The 13,883-nt window shown below is 44.0% G+C and overlaps 1 pseudogene; it reads right to left on the bottom strand.

Moving 5' to 3' along the window:
• Positions 1–2,090: 2,090 nt before the first annotated feature.
• LOC121577169 lies at positions 2,091–10,515 on the bottom strand (annotated as a pseudogene).
• Positions 10,516–13,883: the final 3,368 nt, after the last annotated feature.

Here is a 13,883-nt window from a genome sequence, read left to right as displayed (position 1 = left end):
CATAGCAATTGTGTCGAGGCACAGATCTAGGGAAGGGTACCAAAAATGTTTTGCAGCATTGAAGGTCCCCAAGAACACAGTGGCCTCCATCATTCTTAAATTGAAGAAGTTTGGAACCACCAAGACTCTTCCTAGAACTGTCCGCCCAGCCAAACTGAGCAATCGGGGGAGAAGGCTTTGGTCAGTGAGGTGACCAAGAACCCGATGGTCACTCTGACAGAGCTCCAGAGTTCCTCTATGGAGTTGGAAGAACCTTCCAGAAAGACAACCATCTCTACAGCACTCCACCAATCAGGCCTTTATGGTAGAGTGGCAAGACGGAAGCCACTCCTCAGTAAAAGGCACAGGACAGCCTGCTTGGAGTTTGCCAAAAGGCACCTAAAGGACTCAGACCATGAGAAACAAGATTCTCTGGTCTGATGAAACCAAGATTGAACTCTTTGGCCTGAATGCCAAGCGTCACGTCTGGAGTAAACCTGGCACCATCCCTACGGTGAATTATGGTAGTGGCAGCATCATGCTGTGGGGATGTTTTTCAGCAGCAGGGACTGGGAGACTAGTCAGGATCGAGGGAAAGATGAACGGAGCAAAGTACAGAGAGATCCTTGATGAAAACCTGCTCCAGAGTGCTCAGGACCTCAGACTGGGGTGAAGGTTCACCTTCCAACAGGACAACGACCCTAAGCACACAGCCAAGACAACGCAGGAATGGCTTCAGGACAAGTCTCTGAATGTTCCTGAGTGGCCCAGCCAGAGCCCGGACTTGAACCTGATCTAACATCTCTGGAGAGACCTGAAAATAGCTGTGCAGCGACGCTCCCCATCCAACCTGACAGAGCTTGAGAGGATCTGTAGAGAAGAATGGGAGAAACTCCCCAAATACAGGTGTACCAAGCTTGTAGCGTCATACCCAAGAAGACTCGAGGCTGTAATCGCTGCTAAAGGTGCTTCAACAAAGTACTGAGTAAAGGGTCTGAATACTTATGTAAGTGTGATATTTCAGTTTTTTTGTATAAAAAAATTTGCTACAATTTCAAAAAACCTGTTTTTGCTTTGTCATTATGGGGTATTGTGTATAGATTGATGAGGGAAAAAAACAATTTAATCAATTCTAGAATAAGGCTGTAACATAACAAAATGTGAAAAAAGTCAAGGGGTCTGAATACTTTCCGAATACACTGTACATCCAATAGTGGGATGTAAATGTCCTCCCAATCCAGCCAGTCCAGTTCATTCTCAGGTGAAAACCATAGCACAAAATGCAGAGCACATTTCCCATCTCTAGCTCCCACACACACTCGCTCTCCATCCCTGTCTCTCATTTTCTCCCTCTTTTTCTCTGATGTTTTATTTGATATCCCACAATAAAGCCTCCCTTTGAACTGCCATCAATTGTGTATGGATTTTCCCTCCGAGGAGGAGAAGCAGAGAGCTGTCTGAAAGGCCTCCAGTCCCCCAGGCTGCCTGCACGGCTTCATATTGATGCAGAACACTATTGCCATCCTCATTGCTGGATCAATCAGTCATGTCACTGTTGTTTTATGGCAAGGGCCACTTCACAGAGGAGCAGCCTGACAACATGACCACTGAGGATACTAAGGGTTGCTGAAAACGTTACAGGAGGATAGGGTGGGGGAAGGAACGAGGGGGATTCTGATTCCAAACTTGTCAGTCATACAATTTTCCTCTCTCTCTCTCTCTCTCTCTCTCTCTCTCTCTCTCTCTCTCTCTCTCTCTCTCTCTCTCTCTCTCTCTCTCTCTCTCTCTCTCTCTCTCTCTCTCTCTCTCTCTCTCTCTCTCTCTCTCTCCCTCCCTACCTACACTGGCCAGTTGAATACTGTAATTTTGCTTTACAGCAGTGATGCTGTAATATAGTTTACAGTACTATTTTCCTTACTGTAAAACATATTACAGCATCCTTACTGTAAATTTACATCAAATGTATGCTATTACTATTGCTATTGCTATTACTGTTGCTATTACTACTACTATTACTTGGTGGGTAAAAAGGCAGATGACAACTGACAAATAAAGTTTATGTTCATCAGGTGTGTGTGTGTGTGTGTGTGTACTTACCTGTTGGAGTTTTTCTACTCAAACTCTTTCAGGTCTGCGAGGAAGCGTGTAACATGTGGGTTAATTGGCAATGGCTTCCTCTGAACGACCTTTCCAGTCTTGCGGCTCACTCCTTCTTTCGCTGTGCATTTGGTTCCTTCAGGTTTTATTCGAACCAAGAACCTGCACAACCCAACATTGAATATATGAAATCAGTCGAGGCATTGAAAAAATAACATTGCAATGTAACTAACAGATGCTAAATGTAAGTGTTGGATCAATGAATGTTCAATGCTTACCGCCGTATCAGCTCATAGAAAGTGCTGAAGAGCACAGAGAGGGCAGCAGTAAAGTTGGACTCACTGTCCAAAACACAGACCACTCTCCCCCTCGATCGACACCATCCATTTTGAGGAACCCAATAGAGTATTTCCTGAAATACACAAAAGTAAGGGTGTTAGTGCATACTTACTAGATATCTCTATATAGGTACCACAATACTATATATTTCTGTTCCACCTTAAATCAAATAATTGTATTACCAAGCATGATCAGCCTTGGTGTGTCTGGCAAGGGAATTTGCGCCTTGACATCAACCCAAGTTGCAGTGACCTAAAATCACAAAAGTACAGTATAAAAACAATTAATCATATATAAACTTTATAAGTATAAAAACACTATTCCTTACATCTGCCAAGAGGAACAGAGATTCGTCCTTCTCTATGAAGTGGGTCATCAACAAAAGAATGGCAGCAGTGGCTGTTAGACCGTCATTGCCTCTGATGTAACCGTCGATTTCATTCAGCAGGCACTGGATCTCTCTCCTCCACTTGGTCTTTTGGCTTTAAAAAAAGTTGACAATTCTCTTACCCTTGTTCAGGAGAGCTTGAGTCAGGCGACTGCCAGTGAGGGTATTGAAGTGGTCGCAGAGCCATAACTTGGTGAAAAGGAAAGGCCACTGTTTCTGGAGGTCACTGATGCTTGGAGGAGGACAAGTGTTGATTATGTGGAGTTGATAATGTATGTCAGCTTCATCAGGTAATCCACTTCCCTCCTGTCTGCACCTCTGGGGCCCACACAGCTGAAAATGGTCGCCATCGCCTGTCTCTTGTTTTCCAGGGAGTTTCTTTCTTTGGAAGGTCCTGTGGTTGCCAGTTGATGCAGCTATAACTGTCGACCTTGGTTCTTGCTGGTTTTGCCTGTCCGCTGATGTCCCTTTCCTCTTCATTGCTCCTCTTGGGTCTACGGATTCTATCTAAAGTGCGGTTACGATTTTTATGCTCCACTCCGGGTCTTAATCTTAGTGAACAGGGAGTGGTACCCACTGCCAAGTGGTTATACTTCCTCGGTCAGGTCTCCAAAAGTATTTGGGTACTGCGTTACAATGGATTTTGCAATTTCACTGCATACAGCCCTGTTGGGATTTGGGCAGTGCTCACGCATGGCGTCGACAGTCTCCCTCACCATCTGCCGCCTCTACCCTCTTTCCTTGGGCAATGGCCTGCTCGAGGCTGGAGGGAATCTTCTGTCAAGGTACCTGGAAGTTGCTGACCCACAATGAGCTCATGTTAATCATTGTTGTTGTAGGCAAAGAAGAGGCCGGACTTGGAGGGGACAGCAGTTCACTCACACCACTGACTGACTCACAAAGCGACCACCAGAATCTTTAAAGAAGAAAATATAAAACAATTTAGGCAACAATTACAATGTGTAAGAAATACAATCCTTACCAATGTTCCCTCTAATTGAATTCGGCACTGAGCAAATTTCAGGTCTGCTGAGAGCAAACTTGAACGTTGTGAACACTGAGTCTGTACCCGCTTTAAGTTACAGTTTTAACAGTGGCCAAGTAGGATACTTTGGCTATTTGATCATAATGTAGGCCTACCAGAGTGGCCTACCATCAAAAACAATGGAGAAAATGCATCCCATAACATTTTAACATGGAAATAGCTTTTCTATCATTCAGCCTACAGTAGCAGCCAATGTGTGGTGTTTTTGAAAAAAACATGGAGGGCTTGACATTAACCTGTTTATCCACTTGTCCTTCAGACAAGGAGGTGACTGAAAATGTTGTTGTGTTGTCTGATGCATGAAACCAATTAACAAAATCAAATTATTCCCATATCATTATTACAGAGAATCAGACAAATTATGCTACCCTCTGCCCACTGGCTACTCTGCTTATTCAAGCCTGTGTCAAAATATAACACTGCCCCTTTAAGACCAAAAAAAGCTCTTTACCTGACTGGCTTTTCAAAGATGTCTAGAAATCTTGTAGGAAGCAATCACTCCCCCATTGTGGACTACAAATTATCTATAACTGGGAAAATAACTCACTATCTAGCAAAAGATGTGCACACTTGGCTACATGCAGCTCTCGCTTTGATCTCTAAACAAGCCCATCTACTCACGACCACAGCTGTAAACACAGTCCAGTTAAAAGTTAATGGCACAGATCCATATATGGCAATGGTCTATTTTCATATAGGCCTACTGCAGCTCTGATTGGTTATTCCGCACTGGTGTAGAATACGGGCTGAGTCCTGTGTGTCTTTGCAATAGAATCCTACTCCGATGCGTTTTGCCTACAACAAAATCTCTTGCATAGTTCGTTTTTGTTTCGGTATGTTGCATTGAAAGTGGCTAATACTGTGTTGATTCGATCACAATTGCCACAGTAAAGGAAAACGTTGATAGTGTTAAAAGGAAAACTCTAGAAAGTTGAGTGAAGTTCAATCTCGTGCTTCTCTTCGTGGGCTGATATTTATTCTACGCGGGACTTAGAGGGAACATTGGTCCTCACCATATGTATTTGAACAGTGAATTGTAGAGCACTGATTTTGAGATCAGATGATGAATATGACATGAAAGTACATGTTGCCTTTTATTTTAGGGTCAATATTAGGGCGGTATGTTCCTACTCATTCACACATTGTTCAAAGGTAAGAAACGATCGCAACAGCTGAAAATACAGATTTACATTTACATCATTTAGCAGACGCTCTTATCCAGAGCGACTTACAAATTGGTGCATTCAACTTATGATAGCCAGTGGGACAACAACCTTTTTTTTATGGGGGGTGGGGGAAGAAGGATTACTTTATACTATTCCAGGTATTCCTTAAAGAGGTAGGGTTTCAAGTGTCTCCGGAAGGTGGTCAGTGACTCCGCTGTCCTGGCGTCGTGGGGGAGCTTGTTCCACCATTGGGGTGCCAGAGCAGCGAATAGCTTTGACTGGGCTGAGCGGGAACTGTGCTTCCGTAGAGATAGGGGAGCTAGCAGGCCAGAGGTGGATGAACGTAGTGCCCTCGTTTGGGTGTAGGGTATGATCAGAGCCTGAAGGTAAGGAGGTGCCGTTCCCCTCACAGCTCCGTAGGCAAGCACCATGGTCTTGTAGTAGATGCGAGCCTCAACTGGAAGCCAGTGGAGTGTGCGGAGGAGCGGGGTGACATGAGAAAACTTGGGAAGGTTGAACACCAGACGGGCTGCAGTGTTCTGGATAAATTGAAGGGGTTTAATGGCACAGGCAGGGAGCCCAGCCAACAGCGAGTTGCAGTAATCCAGATGGGAGATGACAAGTGCCTGGATTAGGACCTGTGCCGCTTTCTGTGTAAGGTAGGGTTGTACTCTGCGAATGTTGTAGAGCATGAACCTGCAGGATCGGGTCACCGCTTTGATGTTAGCAAAGAACGACAGGGTATTGTCCAGGGTCACGGCAAGGTTCTTTGCACTCTGGGAGGAGGACACAATGGAGTTGTCAACCGTGATGGCGAGATCATGGAGCGGGCAGTCCTTCCCCGGGAGGAAGAGCAGCTCCGTCTTGCCGAGGTTCAGCTTGAGGTGGTGATCCGACATCCACACTGATATGTCTGCCAGACATGCAGAGATGCGATTAGCCACCTGGTTATCAGAAGGGGGAAAGGAGAAAATTAATTGTGTGTCGTCTGCGTAGCAATGATAGGAGAGACCATGTGAGGATATGACAGAGACTTGGTGTATAGAGAGAATAGGAGAGGGCCTAGAACTGAGCCCTGGGGGACACCAGTGGTGAGAGCACGTGGTGCGGAGACAGATTCTCGCCACGCCACCTGTTAGGAGCGACCTGTCAGGTAGGACGCAATCCAAGAGTGAGCAGCGCCGAAGATGCCCAACTCGGAGAGGGTGGAGAGGAGGATCTGATGGTTCACAGTATCAAAGGCAGCGGATAGGTCTAGAAGGATAAGAGCAAAGGAGAGAGAGTTAGCTTTAGCAGTGGGGTGAGCCTCCGTGACACAGATAATAGCAGTCTCAGTTGAATGACCAGTCTTGAAACCTGACTGGTTTGGATCAAGAAGGTAATTCTGAGAGAGATAGCAGGAGAGTTGGCTAGAGACGGCACGCTCAAGAGTTTTGGAAAGAAAAGAAAGAAGGGATACTGGTCTGTAGTTGACATCGGAGGGATCGAGTGTAGGTTTTTTGAGGAGGGGTGCAACTCTCGCTCTCTTGAAGACGGAAGGGACATGGCCAGCGGTCAAGGATGAGTTGATGAGCGAGGTGAGGTAAGGGAGAAGGTCTCCGAAAATGGTCTGGAGAAAAGAGGAGGGGATAGGGTCAAGCGGGCAGGTTGTTGGGCGGCCGGCCGTCACAAGTCGGAAGAGAGAGGGGAGAAAGAAGTCAAAGCATAGGGTAGGGCAGTGTGAGCAGGACCAGCGGTGTCATTTGACTTAATAAATGAGGATCGGATGTCATCAAACTTCTTTTCAAAATGGTTGACGAAGTCATCCACAGAGAGGGATGAGGGAGGGGGAGGAGGAAGGGGATTCAGCAGGGAGGAGAAGGTGGCAAAGAGCTTCCTAGGGTTAGAGGCAGAGGCTTGACATTTAGAGTGGTAGAAAGTGGCTTTAGCAGCGGAAACAGAGGAAGAGAATGTAGAGAGGAGGGAGTGAAAAGATGACAGGTCCGCAGGGAGTCTAGTTTTCCTCAATTTCCGCTCGGCTGCCCGTAGCCCTCTTCTGTGAGCTCGCAATGAGTCGTCAAGCCACGGAGCAGGAGGGGAGGACCGAGCCGGCCGGGAGGATAGGGGACATAGAGAGTCAAAAGATGCAGAAAGGGAAGAGAGGAGGGTTGAGGAGGCAGAATGAGGAGATCGGAGGGAGAAGGATTTAGCAGAGGGAAGAGATGATAGGATGGAAGAGGAGAGAGTAGCGGGAGAGAGAGAGCGAAGGTTGCGACGGCACATTACCATCGGAGTAGGGGCAGATTGAGTAGTGTTGGAGGAGAGCGAGAGAGAAAAGGATACAAAGTAGTGGTCTGAGACTTGCAGTGAGATTAGTAGAAGAACAGCATCTAGTAAAGATGAGGTCAAGTGTATTGCCTGCCTTGTGAGTAGGGGGGGACGGTGAGAGGGTGAGGTCAAAAGAGGAAAGGAGTGGAAAGAAGGAGGCAGAGAGAAATGAGTCAAAGGCAGACATAGGGAGGTTAAAGTCACCCAGAACTGTGAGGGGTGAGCCATCCTCAGGAAAGGAACTTATCAAGGCGTCAAGCTCATTGATGAACTCTCCAAGGGAACCTGGAGGGCGATAAATGACAAGGATGTTAAGCTTGAATGGGCTAGTGACCGTGACAGCATGGAATTAAAATGAGGAGATAGACAGATGGGTCAGGGGGAAAAGAGAGAATGTCCACATGGGAGAGATGAGGATTCCTGTGCCACCGCCGCGCTGACCAGATGCTCTCGGGGTATGCGAGAACACATGGTCAGACGAGGAAAGAGCAGTAGGAGTAGCAGTGTTTGTGGTAATCCATGTTTCCGTCAGCGCCAAGAAGTCGAGGGACTAGAGGGTAGCATAGGCTGAGATTAACTCTGCCTTGTTGGCCGCAGAACGGCAGTTCCAGAGGCTGCCGGAGACCTGGAACTCCACGTGGGTCGTGCGCGCAGGGACCACCAGATTAGAGTGGCAGCAGCCATGCGGTGTGAAGCGTTTGTATGGCCTGTGCAGAGAGGAGAGAACAGGGATAGACAGACACATAGTTGACAGGCTACAGAAAAAGGCTACAATAATGCAAAGGAGATCGGAACTAAATGAACTAAACATCTGGGAAAGCGATGAGAGCGGGGCCTCCCTGACTTACGTTTCACTGAAACACTCAAATATAACTCTCCCAACTTCCACTTTAGAAATTATAATTGTTGTAAACTACAGCGGTTCAATGTTTTCTAGGAATAGACTCTAACTTAGTTTATTCAGCTAGCTAACTTGGTACAGTATTCTTCAGTGAAAACCGTCCAGGGCACCGAATCCTATGATGCCATAACCAACTAGCATGCCAGCCTCCAATAACACGGTTTAGCACCAATACTCGGTTACAACAAACCAGTGTGTTAACACGCCAAACAGATCATTCGTGTCCGTGTCTAACGTTGTGTAAAGTTTGGGGTTAGTTTTGACAGTTTGAGTGAGTACGTCGTCAACTTATTCAGCCAGTTAGTTAGCTAGAATAGTTAGCATACTAGCTAGCCATTGCTCTCTGCCAACGAACCACCCCTCCTCCCACGGCACGAAACACACAGAGAGAGCCAAGCTAACGTTAACTAGTCACCCATGTCCCGAATTCCCTTGAACGACTCTTGTTACCAGTATGTAAAAACAAAACAAAAATAAATATAGGTTATAACTTACCCTTAGTAGCTACTGTTAGCCAGTTAAGTGCAAAGCTAGCCACTGAATCGATTCAGCCAGTTCGCGTCTGTCCCACCGGAGAGAAAGCGTCTCCAAATATTACAGCTAGGTTGTTCCAGCTATTGTTTAGTTAGCTATCCAGGTAGCAACAAGCTAGCTACATTTCGAGTACAGTAGCTACTAACTACCTAATGTTAACACTTCAGATAATGAGGTTAGAAAAACAGCTGAATGGTAGGTAGCTAGCTGGCATAATTACAGGTACTCTCAAGCGTGAAATAACATTGGAAACAACTATCCACAGTTGCTAATAGTTACCAGTAGCTACCCGCTAGCTAGCTAGCTTTATTGGTCCAGGTAGTGGGTTGGCTAGCCTGGTGCTTCACCGGGCTCAGCCGAATAAAATACTTACCTACAATAATTACCTACAATAACCTACAATATCTACCTAGATAAACTACCTACAATACCTTACTACAATACCTACCTACAATCTAAATACATGGTTTAAGATTTACTCGACACCATATAAGAAGCCAAGCTTCCCTCCCGCTAGAGAAAACCTGGGGCATTACATGAGAAGATGATCTACTTAGTCCTATTGAATGATCAATTAAATAGACTAAATAATAATGCATGGCAGGACTCTACAGTGGGACCATTTTACTCCCATATGCGCCTATATATTTTGTTGTGCCACCTGGAATTTTTATTTAGGAGCACCAGTGTGCCTAGAAAAATGTAAAAGATTCTAGATTTAACACCACATTTTTCATTGTGCTCCTAAACGTATTTGTGTGCGCCTACATTTTTCAACTTAGGCGCACACGTACTCCTTGTGAAAAAGGTCAGCATAGAGCCCTGCATGGCTGTCTACTGCTGCCTGCATTCTTTCCAGACACAGAAAGGTATTCGATTGCCCCATATATTGTTTCACTTCCGAGAGGAGTAAAACCTTTCTTCCCCTGACACTTATGCCACAACATTGTACAATCAAAATGAACTAATAAGCTTTCTTCATCTTTTTGCTGGCTACGCATATTTGTCGAGGGACAGATCGTTAGAAAATACACCAACAAACAAACAATTTACAGATCAAAACAATTCAGCCTATCTATTCTTCATTTTTCTTTAGGCTATGCACTGCACTCCAACCCATCACAAGAGGACAAACAATTTACAGAAACATTTGTATATATTCTTTACTTGCTTTTATGTATTTTTGGTCATTTCTGTCCCTTTTATTGCATATGCCTCGCTACCTCATTGCATAAACCCTTTAAATTGAGGGCAAACAAATGAACTATTTACAGAACCTTGTGTGTGTACACTCTTAGAAAAAATTGTTTCTCCTTTGGCTGTCCCCATAGGAGAGCACTTTTTGGTTCCAGCTAGATCCGATTTTGGGTTCCATGTAGAACCCTCTGTGGAAAGGGTTCTAAATGGAACCCAAAATAGTTCTACCTGGAACCAAAAGGGTTATACATGTACCTGGAATCAAAAAGGGTTCTTCAAAGGGTTCTCCTATGGGGACAGCCCCCCCAAAAATAATTCATAACAATTACATAAACCTGTTACATTTATCAATCAAGATCTCACCTCTTTGCTTGAAGGACTGAAGCAATTTCCGGCACTGTATTGGCGTCAAATTGTATTTTATGTCCTCCGGCTGAACATAGTCAAGGTCTTTAATATTCTCCACTCCAACATTTCCCCTCAAATGCTCAGAGAAAGATCTCACCGTCTCGGTCTCCAACTCGGGCAATTGGTGTTTAATTGCATCTTGAAGACCCTCCATGCCTACACTGGTTTAAGGAGAACACACCGAGTGATGCAGGGAAACAACAGATAAACCTGACACTTTATAAACTGGTAGTGGATAATAATCACTCAGACTATCTGCATTAACAACACATAATTAAACACAAAATCTGGTATAAAATGAACCCTGAGATCGACCAGTGACACAGACTGATACACCCCAACAATTAAATGGACCTGTGATTCTGTGACCAGAATCAGTGAGATCTTTCCAAATGTGTATCGTGATCATTTTCTCCCGTTACAACTACAAGGCCTTTAGTGTATGTTGTTCCTTTGTATACAACTTTAGACACCTCTGCAGTACTCTGCTTTGGGAACCCTTTTGACTGTACAGCTCCCTGAATGGCGTTGTTATATAATTGCTCCTCAAATTCATTCATGACACCAACAACTTCAATGCTATGTGGAAACAATTGGCCGCTGCATAAGTAAGATTGGAGTAACTGGTGCCTCTCAGACAATGTTTTGCACAGGTTTCTAAAGTTGTGAAGTTTTCTGGCACACTCATTGAAGTAGGAGTGCTTGCTCTCAAACCTCAGTGTCCACAAACGAATGAGTGGCCCAAATTGCAGGATGAGGTTGGGGTAGTGTAACAACTAGTGATGCTTTGGTTTCAGTTTGGAGTCAGGGAACATAGTGCTTCTCAAATGCACAAATTCTTCAATCAGAACCCTCAAGTATGCAATCTGATTGTGACTAATTTTGTGGGCACAAATTAGCTCAACCATCTCCCTCAGTTTGAGACAACTGCCAGACCTCACTGTCTAGTGTTTTTTTAAATCCTATCGCCAACATACACTACCAGTCAAAAGTTTGGACACACCTACTCATTCAAGGGTTTTTCTTAATTTTTACTATTTTCTACATTGTAATGGTGAAGACATCAAAACTATGAAATAACACACATGGAATCATGTAGTAACCAAAAACGTGTTAAACAAATCAAAATATATTTTATATTTAAGATTCTTCAAATAGCCACCCTTTGCCTTGATGACGGCTTTGCACACGCTTGGCATTCTCTCAACCAGCTTCATGAGGTAGTCACCTGGAATGCATTTCAATTAACAGGTGTGCCTTCTTAAAAGTTAATTTGAATAATTTATTTCCTTCTTAATGTGTTTGAGCCAATCAGTTGTGTTGTGACAAGGTGCGGGGTATACAGAAGATAGCCCTATTTGGTAATACCAATTGCATGGGTTTGATTGATGATCGATTGTGGGGCAGAATCTCACCCAGTGACATGTATACCGCCAGGAATTTGTGTTTTTTCTTACCTGAGCCTAGAGGAAATTGCCACTTCAAATGCATCCTGGTAGAGAATGATAGACATAGATGAGAGGGACTCTTGTAACAGTACATTTTCCTTTACATGTTTTCCATCTGTCACATCCTCTAAAACATTAGCAACAGAGACATGCATTTTTGCCTGTTTGAGTTAGTCTTTCATAGTTGACTGTCCCAGGAGAGATTTCAGTGTCTCTTTCATGGGGATGTATTGACAGAAACGTTCCTTGCCACTAGCATCTGAACCAAGGTAAATCTGAGAGGGCACAACATAGCTAAAGTTATTTTTGAAAAATGACTTTCGTGTTTTGTCCGACCTTAAGACTCCTTCATTATGTACTGTAAGCAGATCTTCTTGTGATACTTCATCAATGATTTGCTTTATCTCACTTTCCTGCAAGTTAAGCATAGACAACTTCTTGTGGAGTTTTGAAAGCACACCTTTCATTCCACAGTTATGGACCTCCTGGAACTCCTCTATTATGGGCTGTATTGTGCTGGCTGGCAACAGCATTTTGATAAGTTACTCAATAATGTAGATCTTCTTGGTCAACTTCATCATCTTTATCGACATGTGCATCTGCGAGTGTGACAGTCTCATCATCTACTGTGTTTTCTGCATTTTGTCTGACATAACTGTGATCTGCAACCGGCTCTTTATGTTTTCTGCTCAGATGGGAGTTGAAAGATGACCTGACCCGGAAATATCTGGAGCAGCCTCTACAGGGACAAGACACCTTTTCCCCATCTCTGATATGCCATCTCAAATGAGCACACAAAATTGAAAAAATAGGGTTCTGAAATGAGCATCCCTGAACCTGGCACATCCATGGGAATTCCCCTTGTTGAGTCGCCTCATTCTGAGGTTTGTCGTTTTATGATGCCTATATACATGGGATTTAAAAGCAGGGAAGTTCTTAAAAATGAAGGGACACTCCTCTAACCCACAAGCAAAACTGTAGTTTTTTTGCATGAGTAATGAATGCTTTAATATTTAGGCAACAGAAATTGCAGGATTTACAGCTGTACATTCCCAATAAAGCTACTTCCAGCTACCAGCCAGCATGGAATATGAAAATTACACTACCCCCAGCCACCAAATGGCTTGCACACACCTGAAGAGCTATCAAACTATACCATGCAACTCATGCCACCTACACAATCTCAAAACATGTTTTGTAATAGACTACAAGGATAAATAAAATATCAGTCTGTGCTTGATATTTAAGATATCATTTATTTAACGTTGCCTACTTAATGGATGGATACGGATAATTTATGAAAGATTAGCAAAAGCACAAGATAAATTCAACTCACGCGGAAACTGCCACGACCATCTCCCTGAATAATGCTAGCGAGCTAACCACACAATCTGAAGAAAATAAAAATAAAATATAACTTTAATATCCTGCAGGGCAAAATAGAAGTCTGTGCCTGTTGTTGCTGAATTAATTTAATGGATTAATAAGGATAACAAAAGCAGGGGGAATATTCCACTACACTTCTGCTAAATCACATGCACCCCCAATAGAGCTAACCAGAGATGTTTAGGGAAAGGTGTCTAATGAAGTTCCCCATCTCTGAGCTATAGCTAACGTTAGCAAGCACCATTCCCATTTCATCTGAGACACCTCTCATTCCAACTAACGTTGCAGAATCCCCCCAAAAGTATACATCCCAAGGCAAAATGTCAGTCCATGCCTGCTGACAAACTACAGGTGCATTCGACCTAGCTAAACTCTCTCTCCCTCCCTAGACACTTTGCCACTAATACCATAGCGTTAGCACCATGCCACCCATGTCATGCACCCACCGGTTAAGTAGCCTATCCAAAGAAACACACATATGGATTTCTGCACGTTGTTAATACTACAATTATTTGCTCTATAGCTACAATACCAATGATTATTTTACCAGCAAGAAAGATCAACGCAACAGACCGACATGTCAACTTGGCTAGCTAACACAATCCAAACAAGCTCTCTATTACAGTAGCTTAGTTAAGAAAACCTGCAGTACGTATATGGAAGTAATATACACTGCTCAAAAAAATAA

This window comes from Coregonus clupeaformis, chromosome 11 (assembly GCF_020615455.1).
Source record: "Coregonus clupeaformis isolate EN_2021a chromosome 11, ASM2061545v1, whole genome shotgun sequence".
Taxonomy (NCBI): Eukaryota; Metazoa; Chordata; class Actinopteri; order Salmoniformes; family Salmonidae; genus Coregonus; species Coregonus clupeaformis.
The sequence above is the reverse complement of the archived record's forward strand: the minus strand, read 5'-3'. Positions and strand labels throughout refer to the sequence as shown.